Source organism: Penaeus chinensis, chromosome 36 (assembly GCF_019202785.1).
Source record: "Penaeus chinensis breed Huanghai No. 1 chromosome 36, ASM1920278v2, whole genome shotgun sequence".
NCBI classification, from domain to species: domain Eukaryota; kingdom Metazoa; phylum Arthropoda; class Malacostraca; order Decapoda; family Penaeidae; genus Penaeus; species Penaeus chinensis.
This window is the reverse complement of record NC_061854.1, coordinates 33,305,164-33,325,163: the sequence shown is the minus strand read 5'-3', so window position 1 is coordinate 33,325,163 and position 20,000 is coordinate 33,305,164. Positions and strand designations below refer to the sequence as shown.

Sequence of the window (20,000 nt, the reverse complement as noted above, 5' to 3'; positions counted from 1 at the left end):
GTGGGGGGGGGGGGGGGGGGGGGGGAGAGAGAGAGAGAGAGAGAGAGAGAGAGAGAGAGAGAGAGAGAGAGAGAGAGAGAGAGAGAGAGAGAGAGAGAGAGAGAGAGGGAGAGGGAGAGGGAGAGGGAGAGGGAGAGGGAGAGAGAGAGGGAGAGAGAGAGAGAGAGAGTGGGGAGAGAGAGGGACGGAGAAGGACAGAGAGTGGGGAGAGAGAGGGACAGAGAGAGGGACAGAGAGTGGGGAGAGAGAGGGAGAGGGAGAGAGAGGGAGAGAGAGGGAGAGGGAGAGAGAGAGAGAGAGAGAGAGAGAGAGAGAGAGAGAGAGAGAGAGAGAGAGAGAGAGAGAGAGAGAGAGAGAGAGAGAGAGGGAGAGAGAGAGAGAGGGAGAGAGAGAGAGAGGGAGAGAGAGAGAGGGAGAGAGAGAGAGGGAGAGAGAGAGAGGGAGAGAGAGGAGAGGGAGAGGGGAGGGGGTCGAGAGGGGGAGAGAGAGAGAGAGAGAGAGGGAGGGAGTGAGAGAGATGAGAGAGATTAGGTTGAGGAGAGGAAGAGTGGAGAGAGAGAGAGAGAGAGAGGAAAAGATTTTTTGAGAGAGGACGAGAGAGGAAGAGGGGGGGGAGGGAGAGGAGAGAGAGAGAGCAGAGGAGAAAGGGAGAGGAGAGAGGAGGACGTAAGAGAGAGAGGAGATGAGGGAAGAATAGTGGGGAGAGAGAGAGAGAGCGAAGGAGGGGAGAGAGAGAGAGAGAAAGAGAGAGATGAGAGAAATGAGAAGAGGAGAGGGGGGAGAGAGGGGGGAGGGGGGGAGAGAGGAGAGGTGAGAGGGGAACGGAGAGAGAGATGAGAGGGGGAGAGAGGAAGAGGGGAGAGAGGCGAGAGGAGAGGGGAGGAGGATGGAGAGGAGAAGGAGAGAGAGAGAGGTGGAGAGAGAGAGAAAAGGAGGAGAGAGAGAAGGGGAGAAGAGAGGGGAGGGGAAAAGAGAGAGGAGAGGGGAGGAGAGGGGGAATGGGGTGGGGAGAAGGAGAGGGGTGAGGGGGGGAATTGAGGAGGGGGAGAGAGAGAGGAGAGGAGATAGGAAGGAGTGGAAACCTAAAAGGGAAAGAGAAGGGGGAAAAGAGAGAGAGGGAGGGGGGGGGGAGGAGGGAGAGGGGAGAGGATGGGAGAGAGAGAGAGAGGAGGAGAGAGAGAGAGGGATGAGAGATAGAGAGAGAGAGATGGTTTTGGGAGGAGAGAGAGATGAGGGGACGGGGAGAAGAGAGAGAGATGCGAAGAGAGAGGGAGGGAGAGGAGAGAGAGAGAGAGAGGAGAGGGGAGAGAGAGATGAGAGAGAGAGAGAGCTTGGAAGAGAGAGAGAGAGGGAGAGAGCTGAGAGAGAGAGAGAGAGGATGAGAGAGAGAGAGACGAGGAGGAGAGAAAAATGGAGAGGGGGGGAGAGAGAGAAGGAAGAGAGGGAGAAGGAGAGAGAGTTGAGGGGAGAGAGAGAGAGTGAGGGGATAAAATGGTAGTAGAGATGATGAGAGAGAGAGGAAAAGAGAGAGGAGAGAGAGGGAGGGAGAGAGGGAGACCGGGAATGAAGAGGGAGGAGAGGGGAGGAGAGAGAGGGGAGAGAGGAGGAGGGAGGAGAGGGGGAGAGAGAGAGAGGGAGAGAGAGAGAGGGAGAGAGGAGAGGGGAGTGGAGATAGAGAGGAGAGAGAGGGGAGGGGAGAGGGAGAGGGAGAAGGAGGGAGAGAGAGAGAGAGGGGGACGAAGAGAGGGAGGGGGGAGAGAAGAGGGAGGGAGGGAGGGGAGAGAGGAGAGAGAGAGAGAGAGAGAGAGGGAGAATGAGAGAAAGGGGGAGGGAGAGGGAGAGGGCGAGAGGGAGAGGGCGATGTAGAGAGGTGAGAGGGAGAGAGATGAGGGAGCAAGATGCGAGAGGAGCGAGGAGAGAGGGAGAGAATGAGAGGAGAATGAGAGGGGAGAGGGGAGAGACTGGGGATGATGATCGAGAGGGAGGGAAGCGAGAGGGATGAGAGATGCGCTGGAGAGAGAGCGGGGAAGAGATGAGAGGGAGAAGAGAGGGAGGAGAGAAGAGGGAGATGAGAGAGAGGGAGAGAGGGAGAGAGGGAGAGAGAGAGAGAGGGGGATTGATCGCGAGGAGATAGAGACGAGAGAGATGATGAGAAGAGATAGAGAGAGATGACGATTGAGAGAGAGAGAAATGAGATGAGGAGCTTTTAGAAAAATAAAGACGAGAAAGAGACGAGAGGAGAGAGAAGAGACGAGGAAAGAAAGAGAGCGAAAAGAGAGTGAGAAGCGAGAAATTGAGAGGAAAGAGAGAGAAAGATGATGAAAGAGAGAAAGAAAGAGAGAGAGAGGAGGAGAGAGGATGACCGTTCAGAGAGAGATGGAGAGAGGAGAATCTGATTGCGAGAGTGAGCGAATTACTAATAGGAGAAGAGAGAGAGAAGACTGAATGAGAGAGAGAGAACATAGAGGAGATGTGACTGGAGAGGACAGAGAGAGAGATGGGGACGGAAGAAGGGGACATAGAGTAGATGGTGAGGGACAGAGGAGCAGAGATTGGAGAGAGATGCGAGAGAGATTGGAGACGATATGAGAAGAGCGAAAGATGAGATCTATAGAGTAGAGCGACAGAGCGACGTTAGGCCAGAGCGACAGGAGGACATAGAGACAGACAGACAGCGACAACAGAGACAGATAACCTCACCGACAGACGACAGACAGACAGAAAGAGAAAGTACAATCGAGACTCGAGCAGGTAGCGTAACTGAGTACGAGGGTAGGTAGAGAGAGGAGAAGAGATAGGACGAGCGATGTGTGATTGTGATGGAGATCTGAGAGCGATAGTTGAGGATGAGCGAGGAGTGAGACGAGGAGGAGAGAAGGAAGAGTAGCAGTAGAGATAGGAGCGAGAAGAAGAAAGAGATAGAGAGTAGAACGAACCGAGTTTAGAGAGTGGTTTTGGAGCCGCGAAGAGAGATGAGATCGGAGAGGAGAGGAGGTATTAGAGAGCGCGCGAAGAGAGAGAGATATCTGTGATCTAGCTGAGAGGTTCTTTGAGATAACAGACGACGTATGTAAAGCGGGATCGCGAGAGATGGAGGATTAGAGAGGGAGAGATGAGAGAGACAGGAGCGCAACAGCTAGAGAGACAGAGGCGATTAGAGACGTGAAACAGAGGAGAGAGGAACCACAGCGAGAGAGAACAGAGAGAGAGGACGAGAGAGAGTGAAGAGAGAGATGAGAGATGAGAGAGCGAGCGAGGGACGAGAGAGAGGAGGAGCGGAGATACGAGGGGAGAGAGAGCAGGAGATGAGAGAGTGTTACTTAGAGAGATGGAAGATATTTCGGCAGAGTCGATAGTAGAGTGGGTTTCGAGCTTGAGAGATAGAGAGATGTATGTATTCGAGAGATAGATAGATACTCCCAACCTTCAATACTATCTATCTATCTATTCAAACTATACTCTTCACTACCCCTATATTCTATCTTATATTCTAATATATATATCTACTTATATTATATTCTATTAATTTATATTATCTTCATATCTTATCTTATTTATTTATAGATATACAAATCTATATATCTCTCTATATAATCTCTTCTATCTATATCTTATCTACTCTATACCTCATCATAATCTCATATAATTCTCTTTCTATGTTGATAAGTAGAGTGATGAGAATGAAGAGAGAGGAGGACAGGAGGAAAAACAGATGTCGAGATGGCTGCGAGACATGGATGAGATACAGATCTAGTAGGGATCGTACATATAAGATAGGGCATTATAGACAAATCGACATAGTCTACATACTAAAGATTACGAGAGATCGAGAGATAGATTATGGATAGATCTTATGAGAGAGCGAAGAAGATGAGAGAGGACATACAGACCGTCATACCCTACATAGCGCGAGAGAGGATAGAGAGCGAGAGAAGAGAGAGAGAGGGAGAGCGAGACGTGCGAGAGCGAGAAGATGATGGAGATAGAGCTGGGAGAGAGTAGGAGAGAGCGAGAGGGAGTAGAGAGAGCGCTGGAGAATAGAGGGAGAGAGAGTGTCCGCGAGAGAGGTGTCACGAGAGATTGTAGAGAAAAAAAGGGAGATAGTCGAGAGAGAGGGGAGGATGAGGTGCTGTAGTATGAGAGAGACGACGGGAGAGAGGGGGGAGCGAGCGGTGCCGTGATTTCGTTGATTGGAGATAGAGGATTTGGGCTGAGGGGGGGGAAGATTGTATCCGAGCGAGGGACTCGAGTACGATTAGAGTATAGAGATAGAGTGATTGATCGCGAGGAGGATTCAGATGGTAGTAGGATGATCGAGACGAGAGCAGTAGAGAGGAGAGAGAGTGAGATTCGTGAATGTGGAGTGAGAGAGAGTTAGAGAGTGGAGCGGGGGGGCTGGGTATTATTATATTTTTGGAGCTGGGTAGAGGCGATGAGATGACGTTAGGGATGGTGAAGGCGAGATAGGTCTAGAGAGAGATAGTGGGGATGAGATGGTAGTGATAGAGTAATTTGTTGCGAAGAGGGGGGTGTCTATATGTATTATCTAGAGAGATGAGCTTGTCTTGGATCGTCTTAGAGCTAGATTGAATTTGTATGATCTTAGTGGGTGATAGTATAGTAGAACGCTATGATCACACTGGTTATTGGACGATTTGGAGTGCTATAGTGAGAGCTGAGAGTTTTGGAGAGTAGTGGTATAGAGATAGATAAAGAGGTGTGGGATTGAGAGCGGTAGCGAGGGGCGTGTGAGGGAGCGAGAGGAGGAGTAGCGTTGATGAAGGTGGGTGGAGAGGATGACCGAATTGACGGTGAGAGAGGAGGGTGTGTTGCGAGAGCTGATGGCGAGACGGACGTAGCGAGGAGTGGGAGGTTTGTTAGGTGGAGGAGGTCGGACGAGGGGGGTGGAGAGATGCGGAGGAGGGGAGAGGAGAGAGAGAGATGGGCTGAGAGATGATGTGGGTGAGAGAGTGATTGCGAGGAGTTCTGGAGATGTGAGGGGAGAGAGAGGAGAGAGAGAGGTGGGTGAGGAGAGGTAAGGGTGAGGAGAGAGAGAGATGAGTTCTGTTGGGGTGGGAGAGAGAGAAGAGAGAGTATTTTCGGGTGGGAGGAGAGTGGTGAGTGGTGGGGGATTTGTGAGGGAGAGAGGAGAAGGGGTAGGGGGAGTGAGAAGTTGAGAGGGGACGAGGGAGAGAGTAGAGGAGGAGGAATGGAGGGGAGTTTGCCGGCGTGCGGCGGGAGAGATGGTGTAGAGGGAAGGGAGTTGGAGGTGGTCGGGAGAGGAGAGTTGTGTGAGTGAAGAGAGGGAGGGGTGAGGTGAGCGTGAGGATAGGGAGATGAGAGGTTGGAGGAGGAGGAAGGGCGACGCCCGGGAGGGTAAGGAGGAGAGAGGGCAGTATACGGTGGTCGGAGAGGATGGGGGAAGGTTAGAGAGGAGTATGCGAGTTGAGGGGCGGATCAGACAGAATGAGAGAGAGGGATGGAGAGGAGAGGGAGATTCGAGAGGGGAGGTGTGGGAGGAGTGTGGAGACGAGAGATTATGGGGTTGTAGAAGAGAGAGGGAGGAGGTGAGGAGAGGAGGAGTGGACCTCTGGAGGAGGTGGAGGGGCGAGGGATGAGAGGAACCAGTGTTGTGGAGAGGAGGGAGATGGTGGTAGAGGAGAGGGAGTTTTGAGATGTTGGCGGGCTGTCGAGAGAGATGTGAGGGAGAGAGGGGAGTATGAGATGGCGGAGAGGCGAGAGAGGTGGGAGGGGAAGGATGCGGAGAGAGTTCTGGGATGAGGAGATGGGAGGAGGGTCGGGGGCGAGAGGGGAGAGTGCGGGACAAGATGGAGAGATAGCGATGGTGGTGAGAGGGAGAGTGAGAGAGATGTGGAAGGTGAGGAGAGAGGTTGATGAGAGATGGGGAGAGAGAGGGAGAGGGAAGAGGCGAGAGAGGAGGAAGAGAGAGATGAGTTTTTGTGAGGGGGGAGAGAGAGAAGGTGTAGAGACGAGAGGGGAGATCGAGTGAGAGAGGAGAGAGTGAGGAGGAGGGAGAGGGAGAGAGAGTTGTGAGATGTGTGAGAGAGGGTGAGGTTCGAGAATTTGAGAGTGATGGGGAGAGAGAGAAGGAGAGAGAGGTAGAGTGAGACGAGAGGGATGTAGAGAGAGAGTGAGTGATGGAGAGCGGGAAGATGAGAGTAGAGAGAGAGGGTTGGGTGATGAGAGGTGGTGGTGGTGAGGAGTGAGTGAGCGGTAAGAAGAGAGATTGAGTGGCTTTTGAGAGAGACTGAGGGAGGGGACGACGACGACAGGAGGGGAGAGTCTCTGGGATAGGGGAGGAGAGAGAGGAGAAGGGGAGAGACGACGTGACTAGCGGAGGAGGAGAGTGACGAGGAGTTGATGGTGCCTGGGGAGAGGGTCTGAGAGAGGGAGGGACGAGGAGAGAGAGGGGAAGGGGGGGGGGAAACTGGGATGAGAGAGCGGTTAGAGAGAATGATGAGCTGGGTGGAAGTTGTGGGACTTGGGAGAGGTTGTACGGCTTGAGGTTCTGGGTTGAGATGCGTGAGGAGTGGGAGAGAGATGGACGAGAAGGATGATGACAGAGAATGCGAGCCTTTTGGGTTATTGTTTGGGCTTTTGTAGTTGTGGGTTGTTTTATCCTGTGATGGTAGGGTGGAAGTTGAGTTAGCGGTCTCTGTCCATGGTGAGAGCTTACTGAGATCTATTTTAACTTTCAGCCTATGATTACTTCCTGTGCATCGCTTTGGGGAGCTCCGAGGGGGATTTTTCAGTCGGTGAGGGGCATGGTCTTTTTATTGAGATTTTAGTGTTAGAGTTGTTAGACCCTTCGAGAGTTCTATTGAGCTGATCTGATCGCGGAGGTAGGAGATGTTCTTTTGGTGACTATTTTTGGGTGCCCTGGATAGTCCTTGAGTCTTTTCGTGTTGAGAGGTGCGGGAAGGAGAGGAGGAGATGAGAGAGCGTGGTGAGAAGGGGCGAGTTGCATTGGAAGAAAACTACTTCTGTCTGGAGAGTCGGTCGAGGACTGCTTGGCTCGGTGAGCGTGAGAGAGATATCGACGATTTAGACTGTAGGTTTTGTTTCCGTTCTTTGTTCTCACTTTGTGGTGAAGGGTGGAGTGCGAGCTGTGAGTGCGTTCTGGGTGAGAGAATCATCCTCGAGTCGCTGGAGAGGGGAAAAGCCCTGTGGATGCGACGCGAGTGATGGGAGGAGAGCGGGTTAGAGGTCTTTGGTGTTAAGAGTCCGTTTCGGTGTTCATCTGACATGTTGGGTGGTCAGATGAAATAAGTTTATTATTCGTGGAATGGCATTAGGGTATGAAGGGGTGGCTGATGCCTCCAGTGGAGGGAGATTGGTTGCGCGAGATAGAGATGGGGGGGGGTCCGCCTCGTGTGTGAGAAGATGAGTTTGTCGATGATGATGAATTATGAGAAAGAGGGTTTGTCGTTGGATGAGTGTGGGGGGAGATCGGTGAGTGGGATGAAAAGTCGGGTAGGAGGTCTTCGTTTGGAGACGTGGGAGATTAGCGATGGAGAGGTTTTCGATTTTCGGAGAACCTGTAGTAATTCGAGAGGTTGGATGGGTGAAGAGAGAGTGTGAGGGGGCATGAGAGGGTGGAGGGGGGGTGAGGAGAAGGGTGGAGAAGAGTGTGTGTGGAAGAGACGACAGATGAAGGGAGGATGGTTGATGTGGGGAGAGAGTTGGGGGTTGGGAGAGGTGAGATGGAGAGAGTGGAGAGAGGGGTGTGAGGAGAGGGGGTAGGGGGGGGGTGGTGAGAGAGGGAGAGATGGGGTGAGGTGGGTGAGGAGGGGCGTTGTGTAACTGGAGCCTTTGGGCTTCGTTTTGCTATTCGAAGTTTGATAGAGATTAGGAGCTTTCTCTCTCACGGTTTCTTCTTGAGAGTCGAGGTTAGTTGTGACGTCTTGAGGGTACGCTGGAGTGTGGGCATTTCGATCTTAATGGATTTTTGGAATGGGAGGGGGTGGGGTTGGGAGAGAGGAGAGGCCCGAGGGAGAGAGAGGGTTGGAGGGGGAGAGGGTGAGAAGGGGGTGACGTGTGTGATGGATGAGGGATGGAGAGGGAGAGAGAGTGAGAGAGAGGGAGAGAGGCGGACGAGGGAGGGTTGGGAGGGAGTGGGGAGAGAGAGGGAGAGAGACGTGGGAGAGAGAGTGATGGAGAGAGAGGAGGAGCTGTTGAGAGAAGGAGTGAGGAGGAGAGAAGATTGAGTTGAGAGATGGATGAGTTTGCTGGTGGATCGAGAGGAGATGGGGTTGTTGAGGAGAAGTGGTTTGAGAGAGAAGGGACTGAGATGTCCCGAGGTGTGTTTAGTTGCGCTTTCTTCGTGTGTGTCTCCGTGTTTGATGTGAGAGATTTAGAAGCAGTAGGGGTTATGTTGGAGGAGGGGGGAAGAGCAGTGAGAATTTATCACAGGGGTTCAGTCCGAGTGAGAGTTGAGAGAATGGAAGGAGAGATGAGGTTTTTGAAGTTCGATGCGTGTGTGGAGAGGGTGGTGTATAGGGAGAGATGGGTTGAATTGTGAGAGACGTGGGGCAGAACAAGAGTGCGCGGGGGGAGAGAGGAGAGAGCGATGAGAGAGTGGGGGGTAGGGGTCGGGTGGGAGAAGGAGAGGTAGTGGAGAGGGGAGAGTGGGTTCGGGAGGGAGGGGAGAGGATGTAGAGAGAGAGGCGGGAGGGTTGGCTCGTGTGAAGACGAGTTTCTTGTGTGTAGTTGTGCGCCCGTTCTGATGGACGCGAGCAGCGAGGATTTATACGAGATTGTAGGATTTCCTTTGTCTTGGAGTCTAGGGGGGGCAGACGAGTTTATGATTTATCTTCATACTCTAGTGATTGTCCTGTGCCGGTGTCGTGAGTTGGAGTGATTGGATTTGAGCTTGATAGGAGCTTTCCTCTCTTGGGGTTTGGATGGTTTTTTCGTTTTGTTGATGTGGGTGAGATGGGTATTTTGCGAGAGTCTTGGAGGTCTTGCTTTGTTCTGGATTGGACGCATGAGTGAGTCCCCAGGGTTTGGGAGTGTGTTAGACGTCGGAGTGTTGAGGAGTTGAGGGGAGAGAGAGGAGGAGAGGAGAGAGGGTTTTTGAGTGTGGGAGAGTGCGAGAGAAGAGATCTTTGTTTTTGAGAGTGAACGAGTGAGACATTGCGTAGCTTTCTTCTTTGAGATTCTTTTGGGTTTTGTTTTATCCAGAGAGTTGAGGATTTGAGCGAGACTTTTGCTGTGACCGTTCCCCTATGTCAGTGATGCTAATAGCGGACTTGGAGTGGATAGAACCTGAGTTTATTGTTGGTCCCGTAGCGTTTTCTAGTTTTATAGTTCAGGATATGAGAAGTGGTTTGATTTTAACTTTTGCTTTATTTCTCGGGGTACGTCTGTTTTAGGTTTTTTTCATTGGTTTTATTGGTTGGTTTTATCGAGGCATGTTACTCTTGAGATTGGGTCGGGATCTGGTTTGGGTGACACTGTTTCTTATTGGTGAGATAGAAGGTGTGGAGTTTCTGATTTATTTAGACGAGTGAGAGGAGAGAGGTTGAATCTTTCGATCACGGTTCTATTTTTTGTTGATGAGAAGACGCTTCGAGTGTTGAGGAGGTCTTTTTTGAGTGTTTTGAGTATGTTGGAGTTTTTTGTCTATGGACCGGGGTGGGTGGGGTGGTGGGGGGTTTAGTTTTTTATGTCTATAGGTGATTGATATAGTTTCGTTTGACGTTTAAGAGATTAAATCCCTTATTGTTGAGTGAGAGGATGAGTTCATCTGAGAGATAGAATGTTTAGGTTTTTAGTGTCTCGTCTCTGCCAGCTTTTATCTGTTCCGATTGTGTTGTGAGGTTTCGTTGATGGCTGTATCGGTTTTTTGACTCTGTGAGTTTATATTCGGACGTAGCTGTCTTGCCTCGGATGTGGGAGTTTTATGTGTGGTATTTGTGTGTGAGGCTCATTCCGGCGTGTTTCCTTTGAGTGTGAGTGTAGGACCTTGGAGTGAAGTTCGCTTTCTCAGTGTGTCGTTTCGTAGGTTGTCATGTTCGATATCTTTGGCTTTTTGTTTTGATGATTGAGGGATTGAGTGAGATTTTTTGATTCTAGAAAAATTGCTCTTGTTTTTGATTCTGTCCTCGAGAGGGTTTTTGAACAACGCATTTCCTAAGTGTTTTTCAACTGTTCTTTCTTGAGAAATTATTCTCTGTGACTCGCCTTCTTGCTCTCCTCGAGTGTGCTTGTGGGCGATTGTACGATCTGTATGGAGAATTTAATGAACTCCGGAGACACGTCAGACTCGTGGTTTAAGTCGTTTTGTTTTGGAAGGACCTTCTCAAGGCGGCTCTGTGTGAATAGCGTTTGTATTGAGCCGTAGTCGCGAGTGGTGTATTTTTTGTTTGTTTTGATGAATTGAACCTTAATGCAGTCGGTGTTTAGGGCGAACGTGGAGAGAGGTTTGAGCCGGTTGTTTTGAGTATGTCTTGTGAGCCCAATTCGGGAGCGCGCTATGGTGTTTTTTCCTTTCGAGAGTTGGGGAGGTAGTAGAGGAGGTGTACTTTCTGAAAATCGTGAGGTCGACGGGTTATGCCGAGTCATGAGTGTCTGGTATTATTGAGTTTTGAGAGGAGGAAGTTCAATTGTACTTTATCGATACGAGTTTGAGCGGGAGAATAGAGAGTCGAGGATATCGGGGAGGGTTGAGGTTCGTGAGTTTACTCATTTTGAGACTGGAGTGGGTTTCTGCGTTGTTCGGTTTTTCGAGTTGTGATGGCAGCCTATGGGAGTGGAGGGAGCCCAGGGATGTTATTTGTGAGAGGAGCGTGTACGTCTTGATCTTTTGGAGTGACGTATCTGGATGCGGGAGTTTACTGAGTTATATGCCTAGGAAGTCGAGGATGAGTGATGTTCAACGAATGGGTTGATGTTTTACTCAGTTGTGCGACCGATACTGCTTGACTGGGGTGTTGGGGGAGAGATGGTATTGTAGAGAGAGTGTGTTGGAGCCCGGCGCCCCCCTTCACCCCCCCCCCCCCCCCCCCCCCCCCCCCCTAACACCCCTTGGTGAGTAGGAGGCGGAGAGAGTTTGAGATGGGGAAGAGATTGCACGCTTGATGAGAGACTTGATCTAAGTAGAATGTGAGATTCTTCCGGCCCTGGGGGCGAGATTGTGGATTTTGGTAAGGGGTTCGAGTTAGTTTATGGGGAGAGTGTTTCGGTTGAGCCTGATGTGATTTCTATCGTTTGATGGAGTATGGATTAGGTTGTGTATATTATGATACTTGTTTTTTTGGACTTAATTCTTCTTTGAGGGATTTTTTTCTAGTATTGAGAAGATAAGACGCTTCTGAAGTTGAGATCTGATGGTTATTTTGCGGGTTTGTGCCCGTTTGTTTTGTACCCGCGGGGTAGAGTAACAGTTCTTTCCCTAGTACTTATGGGATCGAATTTGATTGGAAGGGAGTATGGATTTGTGAAGATTGAACGAGAGTTGGGAGGGTAGGTATGTGGAGGAGGGCGGCTGTGGGGGGTGAGGAGAGGAGTGTGATGTAGGGGGGTGTTGCGTGCTTGAGAGAAATTGTTGTATGTCTTCTTCTTGGTTTGGTCCGTTATATGAGTGAGCAACGAGCTTCTTACAGGGAGTTATGCAGTGGAGGTCTTTGATGGATTTTTGACTGATAACTGAGAGGTCGCCGGAGTACATTTAGAGCTCCAATTTTGTATCTTACTTAAGACTGTGATTTTGTGAGTTGTGAGAAGGGAGGTGAGTGGACGAGAGGGTAGAGAGAGAGGAGGTGAAGCAAGGGATTTTCGGAGAGGGGGAGGGGGAAGACCATTGGGGAGTGTTGGGGAGAGAGCTGAGTTGTGAGAGGGTTGAGAGAGAGGGAGAGGCGAGGGGAGAGGTTGTGAGAGAGAGTTGGGAGAGAGCGGAGATGGTGATGAGAGTGAGTTGAGGGGATGGAGAGAGGGGAGACTCTGGAGAGAAGGAGACGAGGAGTTTTGGCCGTGGTGCCTATGGAGTGGGGCCAGGTTTGTGTTTGGGACTTTCCTCCTACATTACTTATGTCCGCTCTGCTGCGTTGACGAGGCCTCGTAGAGTGGGATTATGTTTTGAGAGTTTTCGGACTTGAGCTCCTCGTGTTCGTCGGAATTGTTTTATGGGTTTAGTCTTTGTCGTGTTTACGGAATGATTGAAGAGACTGATTAGGCGGAGGCGTGATGGCAGTATATTTGTGGCTATCTTCTCAAGATGCTTAGTTTTTGGTCGGTTTTCTAGCTTGGGGGGAGTCGGAGACGATGATCTTGAGGATGGACACGGTACCTTAGAGAGTCTTTTTCTTATTCTGGGTAGCTTTGTTGTGAGTTGGCGGTTAGGTGTGTTTTCCGTGAGGAGATTTTGGCCTTTAGTGATGAGACTAGGTGAAATATGGGACTGGATGAGATTTTTGCATGTGTACTTTGTCTGTTTTTTTGTTGTGTGTGAAGAGATCCGATATGTATCGTATTTTGGAGTTTGTGGTGGTCTTGTGATCCCCGGTTGATTGTAGCGGGATGGCGAGACTGATCTTTTGGAGAGTTTCTCTACTTGTTTGAGTTTGAGGTGGATTGTCTTTGGTGTTTGTCATCTGATCTGCGGGTATTAGTATTTGGGGCGTACTGTGCTTTAAGACGGAAAGTGTTTTCTTGGTATTTTATTTCTGTTACCGTTGAGTTCAGAGAGAGCGTCATTCTGGTTATTAGCAGTTTTGGAGTTGCGCCGGAGAGAGTTTGCGGGGGGGGGGGGGGGGGTCCTTCTTGGAGTGACTTGTTGCACGTGTTCGTCGCTACCTCTTAAGTGAGTGGTCTGGGGAGTTTCCTTTGTTCTTCTTTTTGATCGGATTAATTTGAGACGATATCACTGCGGTGTGGATGGAGTTGTGATCTGAGCGGCGTGTTGATTCTTTATTGAGAGTCAATCTTGCGTTATAGACTTATGAGACCTGCTTATCTCTAGGTTTGGTTTCTGAGCAGTATTTGAGATATTATTTCTTTTTGGGTTGTGAGTCGAGATGTCAATTGTATCTGATAATTGGAGAAGCCTTCAGACTCCATGATTAGCCGAGAGTTTGTCTGAGGTTTTGCACTTTCGGTTTTTTCTGTTTTTTTTAGATTGTTGGTGTTAGGACGTTTTTGGGGTTGACAAGTTTTTCGGTGTTCGTATGGTTTCGAGATTTGTTTGCAGATTATTTTCGCGCATCTTCGTGCATTATCGTTACAGGGAGTTTTTTCTTTATGAGTACTTTGTCGAGTGAGAGAGATGGCTGTATATCTTCTTATGTAATCTTTGCGTTTTTTCGCATTGGTCGATTTTATTTTTTCGCTTACGCATGCTTGCGCGTGAGAGTAGACCTTGTTTGACTTGTTTTTTTTGGTTTTCTTTTTCAAGTTTGAGATGTTTTTCCTGTCTGTAGGACTGAGGATCGCGACGGTGCGGGTTAGAGGGAGTGGGGTACGTTACGAGTATGTTTTGATTCCTAGAGATGTATTTGGAGAGGACCTTCTTCTCCTACCTGATCGTCTTCCTCCTGAGGGTTGTTTTAACGCTATGACTCAGTTTTATGGTTTGAACTTTGGTTGGCGAGTGTATCTCATTTTCTCGGCTCCTTTCACTTTGCCGGAGAGTATCGTTGGCTAGGGTCCGTTGGAGATGTATTATTTCCGTCCCACTTGCACCAACTCACCATCCTTACCACACCACACAATCGACCCTACTACACCCATATCTTCGGTCTCGGTAGATAGAGGTCATTGGTGGCGTTTCTTCCCGCCACGGATCCGTTGCCGAGTGGGAGAGTGAGTACAATGTCTGTGTCCTGGTGACGTAATTTTCTGTGATTGTTCATATTGGGGTTACTGGGTTTCGCGGGTCTACGCTTGTGAGTTCTGTAGTTGCTTTTTGATTTCTTGGCTCGCTGTTATCTTTGTTGCTTTGATTACTTTTGTTCTTGTATTTTCTTCGGCTCGTGGATTCACTTTTCTGTATTCTCAGTCAGCGCCCGTAGAACTGGATGAGCCTGCTGGCCGGTGCGAGATTGGGGCTATCGTGTAGTTTTTGACGTTTTTGTAGTTTGTTCCATGACCGAGGGCCTTTTTCCGAGTGAGGTAATGTATTGGGGCAGGATTCATCCCTCGGAGTACTGAGCTCTTGTGGATTGAGATATTTTGTGTATTGACAGAGGTTGCATGTGATCGCTGACGATGTTAATTCTTTACGCGGAAGGTAAGTCTGCGAGAGGTTATTGAGGTTCCTGAGTTAGGGATCTCCAATCATTATTTCCAGGTGTATTGTGATCCGCTAAGCGCGGTTTATTCTGCTTCGATTGAGTATGATTTTTGCCGTCTGTGAATGAGCTCGCGATCTAATGAGAATGACGGTGAACTTGGAGGTATGCGAGATTGCTTTATGCGTCGCTTGTTTCAGAAGAGAGATGCGGGGGTAGTAGGTTGACGGCCTGATATGGGGTGTTTGCGCTTCCATTTTCACAAGCTCTCTTTTGGTTCGAGCTGTGTCCTTAATGGATTTGGAGCTTTTACTTGAGATGAGCGGTTTTTGAGATTTCTGTAGATTTGTTTCTGTGTCTAGGTTTGCGAGATTTTCGTTTTGAGAGTTTTCTTGGAGGCTATTGACTCCCCTCAACATTCTCCTTTTGTGGTTCAATTTATTCGGATGTGAACAGAGTTCATCGACGAGTTCTCGGTTTTCTCTTTGGGTTATTTTAGAGCTACCTTTTGAGAAGTTTCTGAGGTGAGGAGGAGAGAGAGACAGTCTGCTTTTTTTAGAGCCTATTGGGTTCGAGTGGAGACCACTGCATGAGGGAGTGATGTATTGCTAGTTATTGGGTGTTCCCTTCTATCGAGGTTGAGATAGATGTGGGTACGCTTTGCTGATGTTCTGTTTCTTGCATTTGGTGTGTTTGGGTGGGTGGTGGGGGCGATTTTTTTGACTGGCCTGATCGTCGAGTGTTTTTTTGTGTTTGTATGTTTTGCTACTATGTTCGGTGCAGGGGTTTGAGTGTTTATTTGGAGTTTTTTCGAGAGTATTTGTTACTGAGGTTGTTCATTTTGTTGAGTTTATATAAACACTTAGGCTTTCTATCCATAACTTGGGGGGCCGTCTGCGTGAAGAGACTTGTGATCTTGAAGTTCGCAGTTGGTTTTCTGGAGGATAATTGGTGATGAAATTTGTCATTGTCTTGTGGAGTTTTCGTGTGGAGAGTTGAGTTTGTGGCTTTTTCGTTCTCGAGTATGTGTGTGTTCGATTTTACATGGAGTTTTGGTGTCGGGATTGATGACACCACCACGAGGGGTGGGAGAGTTTGTTGAGGTATCTATACTCGCTCGAGCCTGGTTTTTTGAGACCCTTGATTGAGTGTTTTACAGGTTGTTGTTTTTGAGTCAGTTGAGTTGGCGCGTGTATTTTTATCGTCGTTTTGGAGATATGTGGCTGATGTTTTTGTCTTGAGTGGGATGGTTGACGCTCTTGTTTGACGATGAGATTCGTTTGAAGATAGTTGAGTTTAAGTTGGTTTTCAAGCTTGTTTTTTATTGAGGTTTTTGCTACGAGGTCCGGAGACTTGCGAGTTTGGTGAAGTTTCGACATTATATTGTGTCCTGGATCTGTCAAATCTTTTGCACGTCCGTCGGAATTAGAGTTTTTGGTTTGAGGTTGTAAGCTTTCTTGATATCGGTCGAGGTGTTCCTGGTTGCCTCTTTTTTTGGAGTCTTTGCCATTGAGGTTTTTTTGGTTTTGGGACGAGGTTGGATATGGATCCTTTCTGTCGAGTGTGGTATACTGTGTGGAGCTTAGTTGGTTAGTGCAACTGTTTTTTATGCCATTCTCCTTCGCGTGTTTTGATTCCTTGTTGATTTATTGTCGAGTATAGGTTTTTTGGCTCTGGAGGGACGTCGTGATTTGATTTCTTATTTCCTATTTTTTCGGGGCCGAGTTCGGCTTCTTTTAGTGTGAGTGGATTACTTGTGATCTCGTTTAATTTGTTTGGAGAACGTATTTCTGGATATTTTTCGAGGTAGACGACGGTTGGTTGCTTTTTGAGAGTGATTGTGGTTTTTACTTTGAATTTATTTGGTACCTCTTGGAGTTCTGGTCGGCAGCCTGAGGCTTTTCATACCGGGCTTTGAGAGTAGTGTTTGCATGTGTGATCATGGTTTTTGAGATTCAATATTACTTTTTGATTTGACTTGTTTTTAGGATTTCCGAGATACGTGAACGTGTAGTGGGTTGAAGGGGTTACATTTCTAACTAACCCCGTGTTTAGGAGTTTGGATGTGGAGTTTTCTTTCTAAATTCTTGATAGTTCTACTAGGCTTTGTAGGCTTGTTATGCTTTTGAGTCGTTGTTTTAGTTTTGAATGAGTGTCTGGATTCCTTTGAGGTGGTTATTCTTGGTGTTAGAGTCTACTTAGGTTTTTTTTTCGTCCCGAAGGAGATTCATCGATGTGATGAGTGCTGAATTTGCATTTGGCGGATGTCGTTCTGGTGAGAGGAGTTTATGTTCCTCGTGATTGGAGGGGAGGAGATGGAGAGGTTAGATCATTTTAGTTTTTGTGCACTCAGTGGGCGTTTCTTCATCCAGCTGTTGGAGTGTTTTTGAGTATGGGTCGTCGAGAGTTTCTATGATTGTGGCTTGTAGAGATGTTTGAGTTCGTCAGTGAGATTGATTGAACGAGTGGGAGGAGGTTGAGTGGTTTGAGGTGGAGGTCATCTGTTGCGGTTTGTGCAGTATGAGAGAGTTGGTTGAGACCTTAGGGTGTGTGTGTTTGGACAGGAACGATCTTTCTTCTCGATCCCCCATCTTTGCGCTATTGGGAGGGAGTCGCGACTGGAGTTATTTTTTTTGTACGAAGGGTACTCGAGATTGCGTTGGAAGCTGGCCTTGAGGGGGGACTAGAGGTTTCTTTTGCGCGTGAGATGATTCTTTTAACGGAGTCGGTCTAACGTGGGTTGAGGATATTTGGGTGTGTCTTAACTTAAGTGTTAATCCGAGAGTTGCGGCTGTTTTTCGCTTACCTGTGAATCCGGGTGGTTGAGATTTTTTCTTGTGTTTTTCTTCTTTGATTACGCTTTTACCCGAATACATTCGGAGCTGATTGAAGATTGATTGTGAGTTTGAGATAGTGGGGATACTCGAGAGATTGTTCTTTGAGAGTTCTGTGGCGTATTTGGTTGTGAGAGTGTTAGAGCTGTTCCATGACTATGTAGTTGTTTGCCTTGTGTCTTTCGACGGGTAGATCGCGTTACCGTTTAGCCTGGCATATTGGAGGCTGTTTAGAGAGCTGTTATTTCATTTGGTTGCTCTCCGAGTTTGTGAGTCGATCCATGTCCAAGTGTGCGACCTGTGGAGGGTAGGTGTGTCTACTGTTTTTTTTGGAGAATGTGAGTTCGGAGGAGAGAGGGAGATGTTGGGCGTTGAGATGATGAACAGGGAGGATTTTTTTCGATGTATTAGTTGGATTGACGGTTGTGTCTGGTTTTGTTGAGTTACTTGTGAGATTGAATGGGGTTAATGTTTTTGTGTTCTTGAGAAGATATTGTCTAGTCGTGAGGAGTGTTGAGGTGGAGATTGGTGGTGTCATTTGTATAGAGAGAGCGATGATTTGATTCGTCTTTCTCGATTAGTGTTAAATGAGGATAGCATGAGCTGTTGCAGAGTTTCGATGGAGAGTTTCTGAGGGTAATCCGAGAGGGGTGTTTAGATACTGCGGTCGAGGGTGCTGTGCATATTTTTGAGTCTTTGAGGGGTCGGAGAGTTGAGGGATTGAGGGAGAGGTAGCGGTTTTACTCTATTTGGAGTGGTGGGCGAGAGAGAGAGGTGTTATTCCTCTGCATGGTGATTGTTGTTATGTCATGGTGCTTATTTGTACCTATCGCTGTTTTTGTATTGTTCTGAGACACTCGCTCATTCAGAGTTTGGGGAGATTTCTCGTGAGCGAATTGTTTTTGCAGAGATTTGGGTGCGAGGTCCTCTGTATGGTTATGACGACGATTACTTATTAGAGTTGGAGTAGAGATGCAGGTGGAGAGTTCGCCGATTTGCGTTTAGTGATCTGATGGTGGAAGGAGCTGAGTGACGAGACGTCACCCGAATCGAGAGAGGTGAGTCTAGTGACTCTTATTTTTATGAGTTGATGGGTTTCTCTTAGAGACTTTTGTTATGTTATGGTAGGGGTTATTTCTTAGATCGTTGATTCATCCGATCTTTGACTTTGAACTATTAGCTGTCGCGATCTTATGGAGAGCTGTGTTGAGTGTTCCTCTTCGAGTGAGATGAGGTGGAGAGAGAGGGAGAGGAGAAGGGGGGGGGAGAGCGAGGAGAGATGAGGGAGAGAGAGGCAGAGGCGAGAGAGAGAGAGAGGGACGAGAGAGGAGGGAGAGAGCTGAGAGGGAGGGAGGGCGGGAGAGACGAGACGAGAGAGAGAGAGTGAGGAAGAGAAAGGAACGATGGTTCTGAGGAAAGAGAGAGAGGATAGAGACGACAGAGGAGAGAGAGAGACAGACAGAAGACAGACAGAGGAGACGAGAGAGACAGACAGAGAGAGCAGAGAGACGACAGAGAATAGAGAGACAGAGAGACAGAGAGAGAGAGAGAGAGAGACGAGAGAGAGAAGAGAGGAGAGGGGGGAAGAACGAGGGGGATGATGAGAGAGAGGATAAGAATGAGAGAGACGATCGAGAGTGACGAGAGAGAGATGATGATGAGAGTGGGAGGAGAGTAGAAGGAGAGAGAGAGAGGAGAGATGAGAGAGAGAGAGAGCCGAGAGGAGAGAAAGTCTTGAGAGAGAGAGGGAGAAACCAGAGAGAGAGGAGAGTTGAGGACAGAGAGAGAGAGTGACAGAGAGAGAGAATGAGAGGGAGAGGAGGGAGAAGAGAGTGAGGGGAGGAGAGAAGTTAAGAGAAGAGAGAGAGATTAGAGAGAGACGAGATGAGAGAGTGGGAGAGAGAAGGAGAGAGAAGGAGAGGGGAGAGAGGAGAGAGAGAGAGAGATGAGGAAGAGAGAGGAGAGAGAGTGAGGGGGAGTAATGAGAGAGGAGAGGGGTGAGAGTGGAGAGAGAGAGGAGGAGGAGAAGAGAGAGAGAGGAGAGGAGAGTAGAGAGGGAGGAGAGAGAGAGAGAGAGAGAGAGGTGAGAGAGAGAGAGAGAGAGCGAGAGGATGGAGAAAGAGGGGAGAGAGAGAGGAGAGAGAGGAGACGAAGGAGAGAGGAGAGAGGGAGAGATGAGAGAGAAGGAGAGAGAGAGAGTGAGGAGAGAGAGAGAGGAGTGAGAGAGAGAGGAGAGAGAAGAGGAGGAGTGAAGAGAGAGAGGAGAGAGAGAGAGAGGGAGAGAGGAGGAGAGGATGGAGAGTGGAGAGAGAAGAGGAGAGGAGAGAGAGAGAGGAGAGAGAAGAGAGAGATGAGAGAGAGAGAGGAATGGAGAGAGAGAGAGAAGAGAGAAGATAGAGAGAATGGAGGAAGAGAGGAGAGAGAGGAGAGAGGAGGGATGGAGAGAAGAGGAGAGAGGAGATGAGAGGAGAATGGAGAGAGAGTGAGAGAAGAGGGAGAGAGAGAGAGGAGAGAGGAGGGAGAGAGAGAGAGAGGGAGAGAGATGGGAGAGAGGGGAGTAGAGAGGAGAGGAGAGAGAGAGAGAGAGAGAGATGAGAGAGAGAGAGAGAGAGAGAAGAGAGGAGTGAGGAGAGGAGAGAGATGAGGGAGAGAGAGAGTGGGAGAGTGGAGAGAGAGAGAGGGGAGGGAGAGAGGAGAGATGAGGAGAGAGAGAACGAGAGAGAAGAGAGTGAGAGGCGAGGAGAGGAGAGGAGAGAGAGAGGAGGAAGGAGATGAGAGGAGAGGGAGAGAGGGAGAGAGAGAGGAAGAGATGAGAGAGAGGAGAGAGGAGAGAGAGAGGAGGAGAGAGAGTGAGAGAAGGGAGAGAGAGAGGAGAGTGAGAGAGGGAGAGGAGAGAGAGAGAGAGAGATGAGAGGAG

At 48.8% G+C, this 20,000-nt stretch overlaps 1 protein-coding gene across 5 annotated transcripts in view; it reads right to left on the bottom strand.

Moving 5' to 3' along the window:
• LOC125044652 (dual specificity mitogen-activated protein kinase kinase 4-like) overlaps window positions 1-20,000 on the bottom strand; it is a 52,529-nt gene that overhangs the window by 29,435 nt on the left and 3,094 nt on the right. The gene's annotated exons all lie outside the window — the stretch shown is intronic.